General features: G+C 39.8%; 1 protein-coding gene across 1 annotated transcript in view; it reads left to right on the forward strand.

The window, feature by feature from the left end:
• The first annotated feature begins 2,634 nt into the window (after positions 1-2,634).
• LOC135214969 (GTP-binding protein 10 homolog) overlaps positions 2,635-23,040 on the forward strand; it is a 66,578-nt gene continuing 46,172 nt past the window's right edge. The window contains exon 1 of the mRNA XM_064249465.1: positions 2,635-2,681. The gene's annotated coding sequence lies outside the window, so the exon portion shown is untranslated. The remainder of the gene's footprint in view (positions 2,682-23,040) is intronic.

A 23,040-nucleotide genomic window follows, 5' to 3' on the forward strand; every position in this document is an offset into this window, starting at 1 on the left:
TCCAATGAGTATGGAAGTCAGAACCAACCGACTTAACAGCGCTAACAAATTAAGCCAAGAAGACAGAAAAATCCGATGAGGAATCTAACAGCTGCGGAAGAAAACAATGAGTGAAGCAAAAAGCAAATAACCCTAGAGAAGATAATCAAAAAGAAGGTTAAAGACGGGAAAGAACAAAGAAGAAATAGAACCAGTATGGGTCACAAAAGAAAATAAAAAGAAAGAAAATAAGCCAAAGAAGGATGTATAACAAATTAAAAAGGAAAGCCACAAGAATAGAAGAAAAGAGATACTATGAAGAAGCATATCTTAAACAACAACAAAAGGTACAGATAATAATAAATAAAGCATATGAAGAAAAGGTTAGAAATGAGATCATGAATGAAAAACAGACACAGGAAAATCTGGGAATATATAGACATCCTGAGAGGAAAGACCACATCAGAAAAAGAATGGATAAGGATATACGACGAAAATAAGCAAGAGATGAAGGAAGAAACCCTAGGGAAAGAACTGGTAAAATTCTGGGAAACAATATACCAGAAAGAAGAAAACAAAATAGGAGAGATATGGAATGAAAGCAAGAAGAACAGTATAAACATGACTGGAAGAAATAGTGAAAACGATTAGGACAACAGATGAAATACCAGATATCTTTAAGAGAACACGTATGGAGTGTATGGCCTAACGAGACAGAAATTAAACCCATGGAAGAAATCAATATAACAGATGTAAAAATCAACTCGAGAAAATGAAGACAAATAAAGCACCAGGGCCAGACGGAATGAAGCCCGTTCTGTTCAAACTACTATTACAAAGTACCAACCTTCAAAAAGTATTGGCAGAAAGTAAACGCAGAGAAGCTGGTTTAAGTAAAAAAAAAAAACGCTTACACCCAGGAAACAACACCCCACAGTCAAAGATCTTAGGCCAATTGCTCTAACAAATGCATCATATAAAATTTTCATGGGGATCCTGAAAACCAAAATAGAAAAGCATATTAGAAATATAGGAAAAATGAATGAACTGCAATCAGGCGTTACTGCACAAAGGAGGGGAATCGATAATTTATATATTTTACAATACTACATACACGAAACGTACAGAAGAAAGGACCCATTATTTGTTGTATCAATAAACTTCCAAAAAGCATTTGACTCAGTTAACAGAAAAAAGGTCATTGAGGTCATGATGAAATTTAAGCTGCATGCCGAGGTAATAAATGCATTTGCAAAGATATATACAAGTGATGTAACAAGCCTATGCCTAAACAAAAAAGAACAAAACAAAAAAAAAAGCTAAACGTAACTAATGGAATAAGACAGAGATCCAGTAGCTCAACCATATTCTTTCTACTAATAACGTACCTGATAATAGAAAAACTAGAAAATACAACAGCAGTTTTAGAAATGAAGTTATAAGGATAGCTGCATCATCATATGCAGGTTATGGATTAATTCTAGGACATACACTTGAAGAAATAACAAAAGCAATAAAAACCCTTATGGAAATAGCGAGTGAATGTGGCTTAAACATAAACAAGGACAAGAGTAACATACTAATATACGACTGGTATAGTATTGATGATGTGGAAAATATGGAGCACATAGAAGGAATAAAAATAGTTAAGCAGATTAAACCTAGGAGTGACAATCAACAACATGAAAGGCTGCCCAAATTAAAGCAAAGCAGATGGCAAATATGGCTAATGCAGTCATCAATAAAAGCTGTAGCAGGGTAAAAAGTAAAAATAGGAAAACTGTGTTGGAAAGGATTAGCGATGCCATCCTTCATGTATCCCACTGGAAGTCATGAAACTTGACAAGATATAAATGAATTTCAGAAGATAGACAATCAAGTATATAGAACAATTTTGAAAGCGCCAAGTTACACAGCAAGTTGTGTGTGAAGATCTGAAATAGGGGCCTCTTCCTGCCACTCAAGAGATATGAAGAATAAACTATTCTACCTGAAACATACATTGAAGAGTGGTAGAAATAGGCTCCTTTATGAGATAACCATGGATCAATATATAAAAAAAACCTGGATAATGCAAGTAAAAGAATATATGAAAGAACTAAACATAAACTTTAGTAAAATTGAAGCAGTTAAAGACAATCAGTTAAGAGAAATAATAAACAACTGGGACAGAAAAGCATGGCAGAAAGAAATGAATGAAAAGTCAACATTAAGAATCTACAGAAAATATAAAGAAACATAAGAGAAGAAACCTGGTATGACAACACTGAAAAAACAATGCTGATCAGTCGGGTCAGACTAGGTACACTAGGATTAAATGATAGAAATAATAAAAATAAAAGTAGAAGATACAAAATGTTTATGCTGTGAGGAACAAAATTAAAATTTAGAACATTTCTTACTTTACTGTCCAGTATACAATGAGATTAGAAATAGATATAGTTTTGTGCAGCAACCATATCAAGAAAATGAAGAGGAATTAGTAGCTAATATACTCTTATTGGTAGATCTACTGAGGGAGGAAGTGGAGAATTGGAAAGATTTTCTAAAAGAAATGTGGTAATTCAGAGAGAAGAAACTCAAGCAAACACAAACAAAGGAGGAATAAAACAAGAAAGGGAGCCGTTTCAAAGACATATCCCGCCTACTACTACTACTATTACTACTACCTATCTTCACTGGGTGTTTAGTTTACATGTCAGGTGTGTTATTGAATATATTATTCTACATTAACCGTATCCGAACATTGTCTTGCCATTACTAGTATATAATCTGGTAATTCTATTATCAGACAAAGAGCTACCTATTTCTACTACAGTGGTACCTTGACCATACGAAAGGCTCAACTGACGAAAAACTCGAGATACAAAAGCAAAAATACGAAAAATTTTACAGCTCTATATATGAAAAGTTTTCAAGATACGAAAGGTTGTGCTGTAAAGTCCCGAGATGCCGGGAGTCTGAACAATTTTGAACTCCCGACTCGCCCGGACCACCGAGAACAATTTTAACTCCCGAGATTCGCCCGGACCACCGAGAAAAATTTTAACTCCCGCGCCAAGCCAACTGAGTAAACTCGCCACCATCCTCCCGCCGCTCTCCCATTGGTTCCTGATGCTAGTCACCCCATAAGGTCTGCTCTCCTATTGGTCAGCAATCTACCCCTTGTGCTTTAAGTATTCTATTGGTAAAAGGATGCTGTAAATTGAAAAATTTATTCATGCATATTTAATATAAAAAAAACACATTAGTAAAGATAGAATAAAGAATAGAAATGAATGGTATTATACTGTTTGGTAGTTTCAGTAGTTGAAGAGAGATAATGAAAACTTATGGCTTACTGTGTAAAGTGATTGCTTGGCGATCGTTCGATACTCGTAAGTGGCGGATGTAAACAGAAGTTTGGAAGCCTTTTTTGTTTTTTTTATTATAGTTAATGGTTTTACTTAATAATTATTTGAAATGAGTACATGCAATACATTTAATAATAAGAAAAATTGTGAATTAGATATCATAAAATATAAAATAAATCAGACTGCCAACAAATACGTATTTTTTAGGATTCTTCTTCTGTTTTATTATTACGTTACGTATACGTATGTTTCATTATAGCTGTCAGTAACTCGGTATATCTCCATTAGGTAAAGATAGAATATCTAAGAATAGAAATGAATGGTTATTATACTGTTTGGTAGTTTCATTAGTTGAAGAGAGATACTAATGAAAATTTATGGCTTACTGTGTGCTAGGAAAAATGATTGCTTGGCGTTCGTTCGATACTTGTAAGATGGGTAAGAGCTGAATGTAAACAATCGATTGGAAACTTTTTTTTTTTTTTGTGTATTATAGTTAATGATTAATTAATAATTATTTGAAATGAGTACATACTGATTATTTATACATTTTATTGGCATATTCTAAGCTTTTAGCTCTTAGGTTTAGATGTCAGAATCATAGACTAGGCTACAGTAGCAACCGCTAACATAGGCTAGGCTTATTGCTAAGGGACATATGCTACAGTCCTAATATATGCAGTAAAAGTGGGGTTGAACATTACATGCAGTTGAATATTACTCAAGTATGTACAGTTATTTTGCCTTTTTGGAGTCATATTTCTTCCGTCGGATCGGCGTCATAACCCTAGAACATGTGTTTTTAGGCCTGGAATATAATTTACTGGGGTGTTTTTGGAGGGCTTAGAACGGATTAGCCATTTTACATGTAAAATGTGGTCCAAGATACGAAAACTTCATGATACGAAGGGCGCCTCGGAACGGATTAATTTTCGTATCTCGAGGTACTACTGTATTGATTATTGGAAATGTCATCAGACGACATCGGGTAAACCTAGCTAGGCTAGGTACCCTACCTCTAGTAGCGTTCTACGGGCTGCTCTATGAGCAAGAGCCCATGCTGGCATAAGGCCAGCTTAATCAAGAACAACAACCTAGACCCCTGAACCCTCATCTTGCATTTGCTCCCTGTACTGAATTTAGGGTGTTTATTTCTGCAAAATCTAGCCGCCTGTGGGGGCAAGCCAGCCTCAACGGGTGCCAGTCCCAAGCCCGGATAGGTAGCTAAATAGGGAAGGTTGGTGTCAGGAAATGCATCTGACCATAAAAACCCACGCCAGAACCAATGAAATGAGTCGTGATATTGATGATGTGCGGGATCACAAAAACAAGTAACCTCCCCACATAAACTTAACCTGTCTAGCTATCAAACCCACCCCCCAATCACACTTTCCACTTAACACTAAAAAACACAGCAGGACAATTGCCCCAATACCTACATACAGAACAAAAAACACAAACAGGTACTCACCGCTGGCTTCTGATACCTAGGACTAGGCTGTGCTGTCGTCCACTGGATATAGGCTATAGGCTAGCCAACACACCAACCACCACCGAAACAAACCAAACAAACAAAATCAACCACCCGAGACCCACAACCCCACAAAAACTCAGTAACCCAACAACTAAATGCAGATGAACACCAACCGCCTGAAAAAACACGACAACCACACGACTTACAGCAGTACAACAACCCGCCAAAACCAACCCTGCCCAACCACCACTCACAGACACCGAAAATGCACCACCAACCTTCTTAACCTCACCACAACCAGACAGACACACGCACAACCCCAAAATCTATCAAATAACACCCAAACAACGAAACACCAAAGGAAAACTGCTGCCAAAACCAACACTGACTTGACCAGACGCCTCACTGTTTTACAACTCTTGTAACAGACTACCATTGACTACCTACAGAGTGCCACAACAGACATGCTTCCGACCGCCATCTAACCACTCCCATTCATTCTTCCACCAATCTCTCTCTCTCTCTCTCACACAACCTTTGGAGATGTTGTCAAATATAAACTAAAATTACTCCTCCATATTACCTCCCCCATTACATTTGACAACATCTCCTTACACTCACAACATCCACACTAAATTGCCTTTCGCAACACCCAAGGATGCTCAGATGCAGGTCCCCTGGATCTTGTTTGAGGACCATCATACACTCTTTCAGTTACATCGCCATTCACTTCTTCCAAACCACTTTCTTTCAAAACTCCCATTATCTCCCTCACTACCATCCTCCCAAATTCCATTCACTACTTCACCGATGTCTTCCAACTCTGGTTCCAACTATCTCCCCTATTTCGGCCACCAAACCACTCAGTTCATCCATACTTCTGTCAAACTCCCGCAAAAACTTATCCATCCTATCAACCACCTCCTCACTATTCAGTTTCCTTCTCACTGAAGTCTTACTTGTCCCTGTCAACTCAAACCCACATACACTACAAGTATCATTCATTCCCCCAAAGTCATCCGTTAGCACAACGCTTTATCAACCGTTTGCACCCTACCACCAACCCCTTTACCATGCCGTTCACGCTTTTCCCTTCCACTTCCTCTCTCCACACTCTTCTGTTTTCTTCCATACTCAACCCAACACCAACTGTCGATCTCCCAGGACCAATTGTTCACCAACAGTCGGCTCATACTTATTCACCCTCAACCCACTCACTCATCGCATTCTCCCGAACATAGTGTGGTACTTCCCTCCACTTACGGAGCTGGTTATGGTGTGCCCTAACCTCATCCAGTCCCTCACCTACTCGCAATTTCCCAAAACATAAACTCAATCCACTCGGTCCCACTTCCAAAATCTCAAAAGGCCCTTCAAATTTCTCCCTTACTTTATTCACATTCATTCTTCCCATCTCAACCACCTCTTTCAACACCTTATCCCCAATCTTAAAAACTCTCAAAACCTTTGTTCACTCGCTTTCTTCCACAAATCCCGATCACCTTCTGACAGACCCAACCGCGGTCTGACAATCCTTTCAAAATTCAACACATATTTACAAGGAGACATACCTATACTCTTCTGCAGTGTGGCATTATATACCCAACTGCACGTCCTACATACATATCCCAATCCTTGTCGCTCTTACTCATCATTCGCAAAATCTCAGTCATCGTCCTAACAGTCCTTTCAGCCAACCCATTCGCACTGGGCATATACGGAGTAGAATACACATGCACAATACCCCATTCCTTCAACATTTCTTCAAATTCCCATCCCACAAACTCAGGTCCATTACTCACATGAACATTTTTGCCGGCTTACACACACACATGGGCAACATCACTTGACCCACCATTCGTGCAACAGTTTCACTCCTCTTATCTTTGATGGGAACCACATAAGCAAATTTACTCATGTGATCCACCATCACAATCATCCCCACGTGTCCTCTCGCAGTCCTGGGCAAAGAAACACAATCAATCACAAGCATTCAAACGGCTCTTTCATCTGCAATCGCAACACAGGTGGACTTGCATGCACACTCTGATACTTTCCCCTCTGACAGTCTTCACACGTGACAGCCACATCCACACAAATCTTACTCAACCCAGGAGCATACAAATCTCTCTCTCATGCATTCCCACAACTTATTTTTTCCCATATGCCCAAACCGATCATGCAACCAACAAACACATACTCACAGCTGACTCAACAGAAAACACTGGCACATACACTTCCTTGTCATACACCCCTTCCTGATGCAAAAAGTACACTATGTTTTTGCACACCACAAAACGTTTTAGCAACCCTCTTATATACATCCAACTCACATGGCCAGTCTTCCACACGCACTCCGTCCCAAAACACATTGTCGCAACACACTTATCTCCAGGCACTATTTTTGCATTTCCTCAATCTCTCCTCACTCAACAGATCATTCTCACTCCTAGCAATATCAATCATCCCACAAAGTTTGCTACAAACCCATTACCATCTTGAAATCCTAGCTACTTGCCTGCCCCCTTTCTAAGAATTCCATTTCCTACATCTACGTCTATATCGTGGATCCTCAAAAAATCTATCCCTATTAAAAAACAAGATGGCTATCATTTCTCCTATAACTATAAAGTTATGCATTACCTCAAGATCTCCCAACAATAACCTTTAACCGTACCTCTTCCCATACTAAAACACTTCCTTGTCCTAACCCATGTATTCTCACACTTTGTAGACTGCCTTTTCACTTCCCAATCACATCTCTCAAGTTCACTCACCACTGACCCACTCACCAAGGAAACTTGTGCCCCTGTGTCAACCAAACTACAATACTCACTATCATTTGACAAACGTCACCATTTTCCCTCGAGTCCCATGCATACACACATTCACTACCACGTCCACCTGGTTATCCACATCACAATCCTCCTCATCACATTCATCCTCAGCTAACTCCCCATTTCCACAATTCTGACTCAGATCCCCTTCACAGTCCCTTTTTGTAACCAAACCAATTACAACCACGTTCCCCGCACGAATCATCAAAACCCCACGTTCATTACCAGTACTCACCCTTCCTCGATATTCAAACCGTCTGTCCCATCCAAAATACAACAACACTTTTATTCCAAACAACTCAGCTACTGCTGACAACAATTCATACAACACTTCTCCTTGCCCACCTTGTTCCTCCGCACATGCCCCACTTCCTTCTGCCACATCACTCATCAACTTCACTCGCAACTCATTCACACTACCGGGTACCTCTTCAACCAGACCCTTACCTTCCAAGTTTTTCAATGCTGAAAACAAACATTCACACATTCTGTCATTCCTTCAAACCTCTCTTTTACAACCACCCCTCAGGTACCATATTCGGATCCCAGTCACTTTTCACAACACCACTGTCCTTACCATGCATCCTAGACATCGTTTTCAGCAATACATTTTTTTACTCCCCGGCACATATTCTAAGCTAAAATCAAAACTCACTCAAATCCTCAATTGTCCTCGCAATCCTAGCATTCACACTTTCCTTCTTGATCATATAAACTAACGGCCGATGATCTGTCCTTATGACAAATTTTACCCCATACAAAAACACTTTCAACGCTTTCACACAAAACCTTATTGCCGCAAGCTCCTTCTCAACCACCGAATACTTAAGCTCTGCTTTATTAAAAAAGCTTTAAAACTCATCATACGCAATCATCTCAATTGTCCCTCCCCATTCACCTCTTGCAATCTGCACAAGCATCTCCCATACTAAACTTACTAGCATCAGCATACAACTCAAGCTTACTGGCATCCTCACTGTAGTCCGGAAAAAGCCAAGGTGACGTCCCTAGCAGCCTCCTCTTTCAATCTCTCAAATGCTCCCACCATTCGCTCATCCCACCTCAGCTTAGTACAATTTTTCTTCCCGGTCCATTCAGTCAACGGCTTCCCTATACCCGAACAATCCCTAACGAACTTCCTCCCGAAACTCAATCAAACCCAAAAACCCTTTAACTACCCGCACGTGCGGGGACGAGGAAACTCCTTTACTTTTTCCACAAACTTTTCACTCTTCCTTACACCACTCGCACTCACCTTATGACCAAGAAATTCCACAATTCCCCAGCCAACCACGTACATTCTCCAGCTTCACTTTCACTCCAACCTCTTCCAACCGTTCTAACACCTTCTCAAGCAGTTCCACATTCTCCTCAACAGTCTCACTTGCAATCAAAACATCATCTATAAACACAGTCACCTTCCTTCTATCAAAACCAGCCAAAACTACATTCATCGCCCTCTGGAAGGCAGCAGGCGCATTAGCCAATCCAAAGCTTAACCTCTTGAATTGATAGTGGCAGCTACCACTCGAAAAAGCCGTAACATGCCTGCTCCCTTCCTCAAGAGGCATCTGGTAATAGCCCCTTACCAAATCCAATTTTGTGAACACTCATCCCATGCATCTTATACACACAATCAGACACCACATTCATCGGGAATCGCTCCTTCACAGTCACTTCATTCACCTTCCTGTAATCCACACACATCCTCAAACTCCCATCTGTCTGCGTACTGGACTATGGACTATTCCAAGCACTCTCGCTCCTCTCGATCACTCCCACTCTCTCAAGTTCCTCACCACTGTTCCTCAATCTCTCGGGCAATAGGCGCAGAAAAGTGTCGGGACGCTGTATATGGGGGTATCGTCATTCAAAAACTATCTTGAACTCTGGGAGCTTGAGATCCCCTGAAATCCTCATCACCCCGACTCAACGCACCCCGCCTATCCCACCCAACATCTGCATCAACCGCTCCCTCTCGTCATCACCAACATTTTCCTCCACCCCAATTCTTTCTCTCAACTCATCATACTCCACTCATCACTTTCTTTCATGCTACCTGTCATCACCTGCCGCACCCTAACATATCTTTCGTCGTCCACATCCACCAACGTATACAACAACCCCACACAATCACCTTCACATATACCCCGCACTCGCTTTTTTCCTAACACTCGGCAATGAGGCCACAAAAACCCGAGGATTCTCCATATCCAAAATTCCATCGTACACATGCACACTCGCTCTTACCAACTTGTTCGCACCACACCCTCAACCACATAAGCACACTTGTCACCTTTGACAATCCCAAGACCATCGGGCCACGCAACTTTCACACTAACAACTTCTCCAACTTCTCGCGGCACTTTTACACTCTCTTTCGCAACCAACGGCACTCCCTTCCATATTTTATGCTTACCCCTCCATCCCTATCCAAGTACAACTCTCCAGTACATTCCCCTTCCTATGCAACTCGATCATATTCCTGCTCGGATGGACCACCATCCCACACTTCTTCAGGAACCTGTATCCTAACAACATATCATACTTATCACTCCTTCCCTCGATCATAAAAGTCACCTTCCTCCATCACTACCCCTTCGATTTCTACATTTTCACGTAACATTCCCACCACAGGCATACCCAAATTTCCTATTCCTCGTACCTCCCCTTTACATTTCCTAATTTCACACTACTCCGCAACTTGTCACATCCATTCTTAAAAAGCACTGACACTGCACCCAGTATCAATCAAAGCAACCAAACACACCCCTTTGCACCTCACTTTTACAACTCATACATTCATGAGCTCTTCTCCAAACCCTTTTCATGCAACAATCCTTCATGCACATGCATCACTCTTACTGACCGCACACCAGAGGACCCACCCAACTGAATCCCCTTTGTACCTAGTTTCCCGAACTCCCAACCTGACTCATCCTCTTTCGCCTACACACACTCGCCACATGACCTTCCATTCCACATTCAACACATTTTGCCCGCTGTTCCTTACACATCCTAGCATAATGCCCATTCTTCCCGCAATTACCGCAAACCTCAGTCACACGAGTACCTCGACATCCACTTGCTATATGCCCTAATTGCCCACACCTGTAACACTTAACATCCCTATCTTTCTTACACTCGCTCACCAAATGCCCTGTTTGCCCACACCCGAAGCAAGCACCCAACGCCCACCGACATTCATTCTTCCTGTGCCCTAGCTTTCCACATCTGTAACATTGCTGCTCTCGTTCACGACTAACCGACCCTAATCTTCCAACGCTTGCACTCCGCGATCTCTCTTAGGGCTAACCATACTTACGTACTGGCTCTAACGCTCCTATCAACCACTCGCTCTGCCATTCGCCTTGGCCCTTCCAAAACTGCCTCCCTATAGCTCTTAAACTCTGGTATAACATCAGCCACTTCAGTCCTAATACTAACACTTCTACTACTCTCTTTCATACACCTATCCAACTCATAATCCTCTACTATTTCCAAAATGTCGTTCCACGACAACCTTTCATTCGTCCATCGCATTTTTGTCCTTACGTTTCAGATTACAAACTCACTCATACACACTCTTCAGCACAGTCGCCAAAAACTTCCTCACTAACTCTTTACACTCATTTATCCCTTCGTCCCCAAACTTTTTTCCTGGCCAATGTTTCCAACCTGCACACATACATCGACAACGACTCACCAACATTCATTCTTACCTCATCAAAACCATGTTTTCTCCTATATCTAACACTACTCCTTATCCTCTTCGCCTGTTCCACAATCCTGGCTTTCACACTCTCATACGGCACATTCCCTACACTCATCATTACCCCATACATATTCAACAAAAATCCCGTCAAAAAGCCACCCAACTCTCTTGCCCAGACTCTCTTATCCCCACCCCATACTTTGCCTCACAATACCTCTCATATTCCTTAAAAAAATCCCCTATGTCCCTACTACCATATTCCTCGTATTGTGCACATCTAGGTATCTCTCTCATATATACAGCCTTTCGTACTTCCCCGCTCACTCTCACTTTCGCTACTACCATTCTGATCCCTCTTAACCTCGTCCGAATATAGGGAATCAACTTCCATACTAACATCCATGCTCCTCATTACGCTCTTCTTACCCTTCTTTTCTACCCACCTGTTTCACTCACCGCTATCCAAATCACTCTCAGCCCTTTCCCAATGTATTCAGTCCTAGTCTCCATCCATCCGTCCGTCATCCTTCCTAACCTTCTTTCCCTTAATCGTCTTCTTTTCCTCAGCCCCCTTCTTATTCTTGTCCTCAGGTTTATCCTTATCCTGTCTCTTTCTTCCCTTCTTCCCTTTACCTACCACAAACAAGTCACCTTCGTCACTCGTAGTTTCATCCCCTCGCTCTTCCACTGTCTTTACCACTTCTGGCCTATCACAGACCCAGTAGGCCTACCTACTACAGCCCTCTCACCTGAACCCCTTCATCATCTCCTGCACTGCATTCATCATCCCTAAGAATTTTTCATCCATTTTCTCAATCATTCTCTCTTCTGCTCCTTTCACTTCTTCTTTCATTTCCACTTTTGCACCCTCCTTAGCATTCCTCTCATTTCCTCTAACTCGCTCTTCAGCTCCTCCACACTCTACCCTTAACCTCTCATTATCCACGTCTAATTGTCCTCTTACTTCCCTCTCCAACCTCAACTCCTCCTTCAGCCTCTCCACCTCACTCAATCCTTCCATCTCAAACTTTCTCACCACTCATACACACTAGCCTAGACCAATTGTCCTGCAGCTGCCACACCAACAGTCCCTGTTCGGGCGCCAAAAATAATGTGGCGGGATCACAAAAACAAGTAACCTCCCCACATAAACTTAACCTGTCTGGCTATCAAACCCACCCCCCCAGTCACACTTTCCACTTAACACTAAAAAACACAGCAGGACAATTGCCCCAATACCTACATACAGAACAAAAAACACAAACAGGTACTCACCGCTGGCTTCTGATACCTAGGACTAGGCTGTGCTGTCGTCCACTGGATATAGGCTATAGGCTAGCCAACACACAACCACCGCCGACAACCAACCAAACAATCAACCACCCGACCCGACCCACAACCCCACAAAAACTCAGTACCCCAACAACTAAATGCAGATGAACAACCAACCGCCTGAAAAAACACGACAACCACACGACTTACAGCAGTACAAAACTGCCAAAACCAACCCTGCCCCAACCACCACTAACAGACACCGAAAATGCACCACCAACCTTCTTAACCTCACCACAACCAGACAGACACAGCACAACAACTTCACAACCCCAAAAATCTATCAAATAACACCCAAACAACAAAACACCAAAGGAAAGTGCTGCCAAAACCAACACTGACTTGACCAGACGCCTCACTGTTTACAACTCTCGTAACAGACCTTCCATTGACTACCTACAGAGTGCCACAACAGACATGCTTCCGACCGCCATCTAACCACTCCCATTCATTCTTCCACCAATCTCTCTCTCTCTCTCTCTCTCTCTCTCACACACACAACCTTTGGAGATGTTGTCAAATATAAACTAAAATACTCCTCCATAATGAGAATAGGTTGCTAGGGCAGACTCCGTAAACGACGCACAGAGACACGTCGCCCCTAACTCTGTGACAAGGCTAGGCATCATGCGCGGGTGCAGCTAAAGAAGTGAGCTCTAAATGATCAGAATAGGCCAGCTCAATATCGGGTCTATGACAGGAAGAGGAAGAGAGTTGGCGGAGTTGATGAGGATCAAGAGAGTGGATATTTTGTGTGTGCAGGAAACTCGATGGAAGGGTAATAGGCTAAAGCCAAAGAACTGGGGGATGGCTACAAGCTAATCTATAATGGAGCAAATGAGCAGGGTAGGAATGGTGTTGTTGTAGTGTTGTCAGGGGAAATGAAGAATGCAGTGACGGACGGAAGTGAGTAGAAAGAATGACTGCATTGATGAGAGTGAAGGTATGTTAGGGAGGGGAAACAATGAACATCCATTAGTGCTTATGATCCACAAGTGGGCTGCACAGATAAAGAAAAGAGCTGTTTTGTAACGAAATGTGTGAGGTAACCCCAAGAACTGGAAGAGCAGGAAATGAAAAGGATGTTAATTGAACATGTGCATTATATTACATCTTGATGGATTATAATGACCAGGGTGTTAGAGAAGCAGTGCCATGGTGCATATTATATGTGGATGACATTGTGTTGTGTCAGAGGGGAGGGAGGAGTTGGAGGGGTGGAGGTTGGAGGTGGAGAGCAGCTCTTGAGGAGAGAGGAATGAGAATAAGCAGATCAAAAACCGAATATATGTTTTGTTTTCCAGTATTACTGAAGACTGTGGAAGTACCATAAGATTGGGTGGGAAAGAAATAAAGAAAGTACAGAAGTTCAAGTACTTAGGGTCTGTATTAGAGGATAGTGGAAGCATGGACCATGAGGTGAGACATCGAATTCAGGCAGGATGGAACAACTGGAGGTCTGCATCAGGGGTCCTCTGTGACAAGAAGGCCCTCTGAAAGTTGAACGGGAAAGTTTCATATGACGGTGGTCAGACCAGCAATGTTATTTGGAACAGAAACAGCAAGTATGAGGAAAACAGAGGAGAAGAATGGATGTAGCAGAAATGAGAATGTTGAGATAGATGTCGGGAGTAACAAGGGAATATAGGATTAGAAATGAGTATAGTATGAGAGGATCGACAAAGGTATAGCTGAAATATCGAAGAAAATACAGGAGGGAAGGCTACGATGGTATGGACTATTGTTACAAGGGAGGAACGTCATTATTGGAATACAATACGATGGAAATGGAGTGCGGGTGGATAGTAAGGAAGACGGGCAAGACCAATAAAGAGATGGCGTGATTGTGTAGGGGAAGATATGGTATTAAAAGGTATAAGAACGATCCTGAGGAGTTGGAGGCCATGCAACATAACGTCATTCGAGAAGAGTTCTCTAGTAGCGGCGAGGAGGAGGGGACGACGACTCTATGACAACGGTATAAATTAAGGAGGCTCTAGCTGCTTTCATAAGGTGCAATCATTCGTAGAAAAGAGACACCCCAAAAAGGTTTTTACACAGGTCGTATGCTTCCACAGTTCGATGACGTTTGCCTGAGTCTTTTCAGGAACATTGTCAAAAGCAGGCGAAGCAATCTTCCTTGATAGTTATTTTTTAAAGAGGCCTTTAGTAGGAGTAGTAAGCAAAAAGGAGGAACCAAGTGATACTACGAAAAAACAGAAAGTTGAAAGTGGTGAAGGAGTTGAAATTTAAAAAAAAAATAAATAAATAAATAAAAAAAATAAAAAATCAAAAATCAAAATCAAAATAAAAAAAAGAGACAAAAAAATTTTAATTTCAAGTTTTTTGTAATGTTAAATGTTACAGTTTTGTTAATGTGTTTCGTGAAGTTTAGTTTATGTTTTCCTGACATTTTATTTATGTGTTTCGTAAAGTTAAGTGTAAGTACTACGTAACAAATTTTCTGCCGTTTATTCCTCCTCCTCTGTCCGCCACTTTCGGAGATAGCCTCACTCGAAAGGTAAGCTTCTACATTTTTACTACATACGTACGTATGTACATACGGATTTTCTTGTATACCGTGTACATAATACACTTTTATTTACAGGTACATACATATTAGTACTACTATACGTATTAAGTTAAGAATGGAATGGTCCAAATTTGTTGTCGTATTTCATTGTTTATAGGTCAATTTAGCTTTATTATGAAATTTACTGGGGTGTTTTTGGAGGGTTTGGAACAGATTAGCCATTTTACATGTAAAATGCGGTTCAAGATACGAAAAACTCATGATACGAAGGCCGCCTCGGAACGGATTAATTTCGTATCTCGAGGTAACCACTGTATATATATATTGAATAACTTGATCACGAAGTATATAAAACGTGAGGCCATGTATAAATAAAGGGGAAATTAAAAAATTCCACGGAGGAAAATTGAAAGGCGAGAAATCAAGAACTTTCGGTCTAACATGACGACCCTTTACTTAGGCACAACTGATCATACAGAGCAAAAACATAGTACAAGTAGCTTAATATCCAAACTGACATTACAAGATTAGCAGGTCCAATTCACTCTACAGAAACGATAAAACGACTGAGGGCAAGATCAGATATTTTGGCAGAACGACAATTAAAAGAGAGAGAGAGAGAGGGAGAGAGAGAGAGAGAAAGAGATACAGCTGCTTATAGGATAATGAAAAAGAAGGATATTTCCGTCTGAATAATATCGATACGAATAGTCGGTTCCAACAATATTTAAGGCTTTTTTATATAGACAATTGATAACGATTTAAAACAATATGATGTGATAAGATCTCATAATAATTATTTTTCAAAATATATACGATAACATATTTCTTAAGCAGAAGGTCTCGAATATATCTATCAGATTAATAACTAAACAGGAATAAAAGCTCTCTCTCTCTCTCTCTCTCTCTCCATAAACTGAATGCCATTCCTTTCGTTACCTTTCTCGTACTCTCTCTCTCTCTCTCTGGGCTCTCCTCTCTCTCTCTCTCTCTCTCTCTCTCTCTCTCTCTCCTCGTCTCCTTTTTTGGTTCCATATATATTTCATTCATTATTGTTTTTTCTTTGCCTGATTACCGTAATTTCCTTCCTCCTCCCATTCGAACCATTATAACTGTGTACTGGAAATGAAAAAAAGACAACATACCAGAACAGGAAAGAGACATGGGAAAATCCTTATTAACTACCAATATTAAATGAAGGAGAAAAACACGCAAACCATCATAGTGATGAATGCGCAGGGTTTTTAGTTCGAGTAAATCAAAAAGAAAATAGAGTACTTAGAAGAACTAACCCAAAATGAAAAGAAAATAGATTAATGAATATAAGTGAAACCTGGGTATTCCCCAGAGATGGGAATGATGATCAAATAAAAGGGTTCCAAACTTATAGATCAGATAGAAAAAATAGGAATCAAGGGGAACCGCAATATATGGGAAAGACAAAAAACAAGGAAAAATATATGAGAAATATAGTAACTCAGAATGTGAACTAATAGCGGTGAAATTTGAATCTGAAAAATTGATGAACATAGTAATATATAGACCGTCCTAATACTAAAGAGTTTGACTTAATAATTGAAAACTTGGATGATATATGTAGAAATCACAAGGACTGGACTATTCTCCTTTATCTGGTGACTTCAACTTTCCTTTCGTTTAGTAGAAATGGAAAGAACGAATAGGAGACTGTGGTGTACTTATACATATAAAAAGAGAGTAATAGTAGTGCAGAAGATAAGAGGCAATTTGAAAAGCTATTAGATATGCTACTAGAATAAAGAACATTCAACAAATAAATCACCTGCCAACAAAGAAAGGAAAATACTTTTAGACCTAGTATTTGTGAACGAGATGAATTATGTTAAAAGAAATAATAGTTTATAATGCGAGTATTTCAGATCATAATGTCATAGAATTAACAGTTCATTCCAAAGCAAGTGAAAATAGAGATAAGCAAGAAATGAAAAAGTGGGAAGGATATGGAAAATACAACTTCTACAGTAAAAATATAAATGGTCAGAAATTAATGAAGAATTAAACAAAGATTGGGATAACATTTTCGTAAGTGATGACATAAGGGTAAATACGGAGATATTATATAAAATATTGGAGAAAATAGTGGATAAATATATACCGAAGAAGAAAAGTAAACATCATCATGCATACCAAGAGACAGAAGGATCTTGTTCCAGAAAATCAGAAAGTGGAAAAAAGGTCTTGCAAAAGAAAAAAATGCATGGAAAGTTATAGAACTAAAAAGTAAGATAGAAATGCAGAACAAAAGATTATACAATCAAAAGAAAATGAAAAACGGGACTTGGAAGAAAAAACCCTATTAAATATCAAGCAAAACCCCAAACTATTATACTCATATGCGAAGAAGATGAATAAAAGAAGAATAGAAATAGGCCCTCTGAGAATTGAAGGGAGATTAACGAATGAAAAAAAGGAAATTTGCAACATACTGGCAGAACGATATAAGAGAGAATTCACCCCTAGAATAGATAATGAGATAATGATATAGAATAAGGGACGAAACTAGTGAATATTTAGCTGACATAGAAATTAATGAAGCTGATATTGTGCAGGCAATTAATGAAATTAAAAATGGAGCTGCTGCAGGGCCGGATGGAGTCCCTGCTATTTTGTTAAAGAAAGTAGTTCATTCTATCGCAAAGCCACTTGCAATATTATTAAAGACAAAGTGTAGATACAGCAAGATTTATGATGAGCACAAATTAGCATATATCACCCCTACTTTCAAAAGTGGATCAAGACTAGAGGCAAGTAATTATAGGCCTGTGAGTCTACATCACATATTATGAAAGTGTATGAAAGGGTAATGAAGAAAAAATATTATGAAACATTTAATAAAAAATAATTTGTTTAATTATAGGACAACACGGTTTCGTACCCGGAAAAAGTACACAAACCCAACTGTTAGTCCACCGAGAGAACATATTCAAAAATATGAAAAGCGGAAATGAAACAGATGTGGTTTATCTAGACTTTGCAAAAGCTTTTGACAAAGTAGACCATAATATATTAGCAAAGAAAATTAGAAAACACAATATCGTAGATAAAGTAGGAAGATGTTAAAAGAATTTTTAACGCAACAGAAAACAGATAGTTATTGCAAACGATGAGAAATCGGATGAAACCAAGGTAATATCCGGTGTGCCACAAGGTACGGTGCTAGCTGCAATATTGTTTGTTATTATGATTGAAGACATAGACAGTAATGTTAAGGATTCGGTAGTGAGTAGTTTCGCTGATGACACAAGAATAAGTAGAGAAATTACTTGTGATGAAGATAGGAACGCTCTACAAAGAGACCTTAATAAAGTATATGATTGGGCAGAGGTAAATAGATGGTATTTAACTCTGATAAATTTGAATCAATAAATTATGGAGACAGAGAAGGAAAGCTATATGCATATAGGGGACCTAATAATGAGACAATCACAAATAAGGAAGCAGTTAAAGACCTTGGTGTGATGATGAATAGAACATGTTATGCAATGATCAAATAGCCATTCTGTTGGCAAAATGTAAAGCAAAAATGGGAATGTTGTTACGGCACTTCAAAACAAGAAAAGCTGAACACATGATTATGCTTTATAAAACATATGTTCGTAGTCCACTTGAATATTGCAATATGATATGGTACCCACACTATCAAAAGGATATTGCACAATAGAGAGTGTACAAAGGTCCTTTACAGCTAGAATAGAAGAAGTTAAGGACCTAGACTACTGGGAAAGACTACAATCCTTAAATTATATAGTCTAGAAAGGAGAAGAGAACGCTACATGATAATTCAGGCATGGAAACAGATAGAAGGAATAACAGAAAATATCATGGAACTAAAAATATCAGAAAGAGCAAGCAGAGGTAGATTAATAGTGCCCAAAACTATACCAGGAAAAATAAGGAAAGCACACAGAACATTAATCCACTACGCACCAGCATCGATAATGCAGCGTCTATTCAATGCGTTGCCAGCTCATCTGAGGAATATATCAGGAGTGAGCGTAGATGTGTTTAAGAATAAGCTCGACAATATCTAAACTGCATCCCAGACCATCCAAGATTGAAGATGCAAAATATACCGGAAGATGTACTAGCAACTCCTCTGTACATTAGAGGCGCCTCACACTGAGGGACCTGGGGCAACCCGAACGAACTGTAAGGTCTGTAAGGTAAGGTAAGGTAAAGGTTTGAACGAAGGCCGCCTTTCAGGGTAAGAAGGGCATGAGCTCTCCGAGCCAGGCTTAGCGGGCGACACCGGTTTTGTTGCTGGCTGTACTATAATGACCTTCGTGTCATCTCGTAAGGTGAAATAACTCTGCGGTATTTGGGGACCACACTTTCTCTTGTGTTCTCAGTCAAGCTCGTGCAATTCAACGGAATTTTGTCGTGTTACCCAAAACCAAAACCTCTTATTTGTAAGTTGAAGTATAAACCGGCGACAAACGGTACGTTTCAAGATTGATATGGATATTCATAGTAATAAAACTTTTACCTGAGTTTCCCACTTATCCCTTTTATCTCATAGCAAAAGTTTGATGAGGGTTTTTTCACAATCATCCGCCCCTCAACTTGGGATAAGTGACTGCGAAAAAAATAACAATCCCTAGTGCAAGTTTAATTGTCGCGTAAGTATGATCATTTAGGTATACACTTATGTATGTATTTATTTATGTATGTACCCGTGAAACAAAATCTGTTAAACCCTCTCAAGTCAGAAATGGTGTCGGTGTTGACTTATCTGATTCAGAAATTTTGATTTGAGATATTTTTGGAGGAAGACGGAAGGACAGACGAGCCAAAACCGCTCAGGTTGGAGTGAAGTAACACACATACACACACATCATCATCTGGGGCTAACGTGACGTCAGTCACTGTCCTGGCGAAGTTATATGACTGCCTCGTCTCAAAAATTGAGTGACACGCTAGACATATTTCACCCCCCCCCCCCCCCCCCGCGTTCGGGAACTTCCGAATTTCTCCCCGCGCCATTGCAGAGTCGACAGACTGGTTGCGAGGAAGCCCAGGAAGTGTATATTATTAAAGATTATATCAAGGGTAACTGCGTCTGCATGACGTCGGAGGAGGAGGACTCTCTTCCGCGAAATGTGTACACTTGAAGGTGAAAGAGATGGTGGAAGTGGGAATCTCTTTTAGGAATTAAAGTAGCAGGATGGACTCGCCTTCAAATGGAAATTCAATGGTATACGTTTTATGACAGTGCCCAATGTTTAACTTAAAACGCCATTCGTACCGGGAAAAGTCCAAACGCAATGTTCCAAAGTCACAAAACTGGTGATCGCTTTGGGTTAGTTTCTACCTCTCTTCTTGAGGTCTAGCTGGACGTGGAACGAGATTCAATAAAACAGCTGAAAAGTATTTTATATAATACAAGTCATACAAGTCACCCACCGTAACTTTGTAAAGGCACAAGCTGTAAGCCTATACATTGCGCAGATAATACACAATAAGAAATAACATTCATGAGAAGGTCGATACCACGGTGATTTTTTGCCTATAATTTGACACGCGAGGAGACAGGAATGATAACTCGATTTTAGCCTCCAAACTGACGTGATCACCTTGGGTCAGCTTCGATCGGCTAAAGTTCGGATTAGCTCCGATTATAATGCGATTATCTGGCAAATTTGACTGACATCCGACAGTTACTGCATCTGAGCGCCGGCGTCCTTCCTAATAATAAGCCAGAATTGACTACCTGTTCAAAATTGTCTCACTTTGTTGATCAAGTCCGTCTTTGGGTGATAAACTATGCAGTTTGTAAGTATGATTATTTAATTATCAAATGTCAGAATGGAGAAAAAACTATTTTTATAGGTAACTGTTATGTTTACCATGTTTCAAGTTATATCTAAGTTTAATGTGAAGCCAAAGTAACTTGCCTCTGTTGAAGCGAAGTACCGTGTGGCACACATATATAAGTTGGGCAGTAGAGTAGTTTGCAGAACGACGGAATCAGGCTTTTCCGATGTTTGAGTGTTAATTGGGTCGTCCAGAGGATAACTTGTTATCAGAGATGTCTATGGTACTGGATACATAAAAAATACATTGAAAAATTGTACTACCACTATTAGATAGTCTGGAATGTCGAAGTATTTAGCGAATGAGGACACTTTTGTTTGAAAGATGAACTTCTAACTTTTATTGGACCACTTTGGCAGGATTAGAAGTGGGTAGTTTACGCTCATTTCTGGTGATTTCTCTGCATTGGGAGTTTACGACGATTTATCTGTATTGAAATATATTCATTCATAAAACAGAGCTGACAATTTTACATAAGCAAATAATAGACGTAATGTTTGAAGGGTGGATCACAATAAACGTTAGTCATATAGGTGCCGTTGTAGAGGGATGTCATTCAACTACTACTACACGAGATGACCCTTGCAAGACGTAATGGAGATCCCAGCTGCAAAGGAGAGATAATGTGGAGTAGAGGAGATCACAACAGCACTATAGGCTTTGCCCTAGTCTACCAACATATGTATAAAAACTATGAATGTATGGAGATAGATGAGGGAAAGTATGAATATGACCTATCAGACCATCACCTCTTAAAGGTCCAATTCAGAATGAACACTTAAGTAAGGAAAACATTCAGAAATGAAACAAAAGAAATCAAATATTTGAAAGTAACAGAAGAGTCCATCAGGAAATACCTTGAATATATATAAAATGTGAATTAAGCCAACAAGACAGAAAAGGAGATCTAACACAAGCTGGAAGAAACAATGAGTAAAGCAAAAGCAAATAACCTAGAGAAGATAATCAAAAGAAGGTTAAAGACGGGAAAGCAAGAAGAAATAGATCCAGTGTGGGTCACAAAAGAAATAAAAGAAAGAAATAAGTTGAAAGAAGGATGTATAACAAATTAAAAAGGAAAGCCACAAGAATAGAAGAAAAGAGATACTATGAAGAAGCATATCTTAACAACAACAAAAGGTACAGATAATAATAATAAAGCATATGAAGAAAAGGTTAGAAATGAGTAAATGAATGAAAAAAACAGACACAGGAAAATCTGGGAATATATAGACATGCTGAGAGGAAAGACCACATCAGAAAAGAACGGATAAGGATATACGACGAAAATAAGCAAGAGATGAAGGAAGAAAACCTAGGGAAAGAACTGGTAAAATTTCTGGGAAACAATATACCAGAAAGAAGAAAACAAAATAGGAGAGATATGGAATGAAAGCAAGAAAGAACGAACCGTATAAACATGACATGGAAGAAATAGTGAAAAGATTAGGACAGCAGATGAAATACCAGATATCTTTAAGAGAACACATGCATGGAGTGTATGGCCTAACAGAGACAGAAATTAAATCCATGGAAGAAATAAATATAACAGAAGATGCAAAAAATCAACTCGAGAAAATGAAGACAAACAAAGCACTCCAGGGCCCGGACGGAATGAAGCCCGTTCTGTTCAAACTACTATTACAAAGTACCAACCTTCAAAAAGTATTGGCAGAAAGTAAACGCAGAGAAGCTGGTTTAAGTAAAAAAAAAAACGTTTACACCCAGGAAACAACACCCCACAGTCAAAGATCTTAGGCCAATTGCTCTAACAAATGCATCATATAAAATTTTCATGGGGATCCTGAAAACCAAAATAGAAAAACATATTAGAAATATAGGAAAAATGAATGAACTGCAATCAGGCGTTACTGCACAAAGGAGGGGAATCGATAATTTATATATTTTACAATACTACATACACGAAACGCACAGAGAAAGGACCCATTATTTGTTGTATCAAT

The sequence above is a fragment of the Macrobrachium nipponense genome, chromosome 46, assembly GCF_015104395.2.
Source record: "Macrobrachium nipponense isolate FS-2020 chromosome 46, ASM1510439v2, whole genome shotgun sequence".
NCBI lineage: Eukaryota > Metazoa > Arthropoda > Malacostraca > Decapoda > Palaemonidae > Macrobrachium > Macrobrachium nipponense.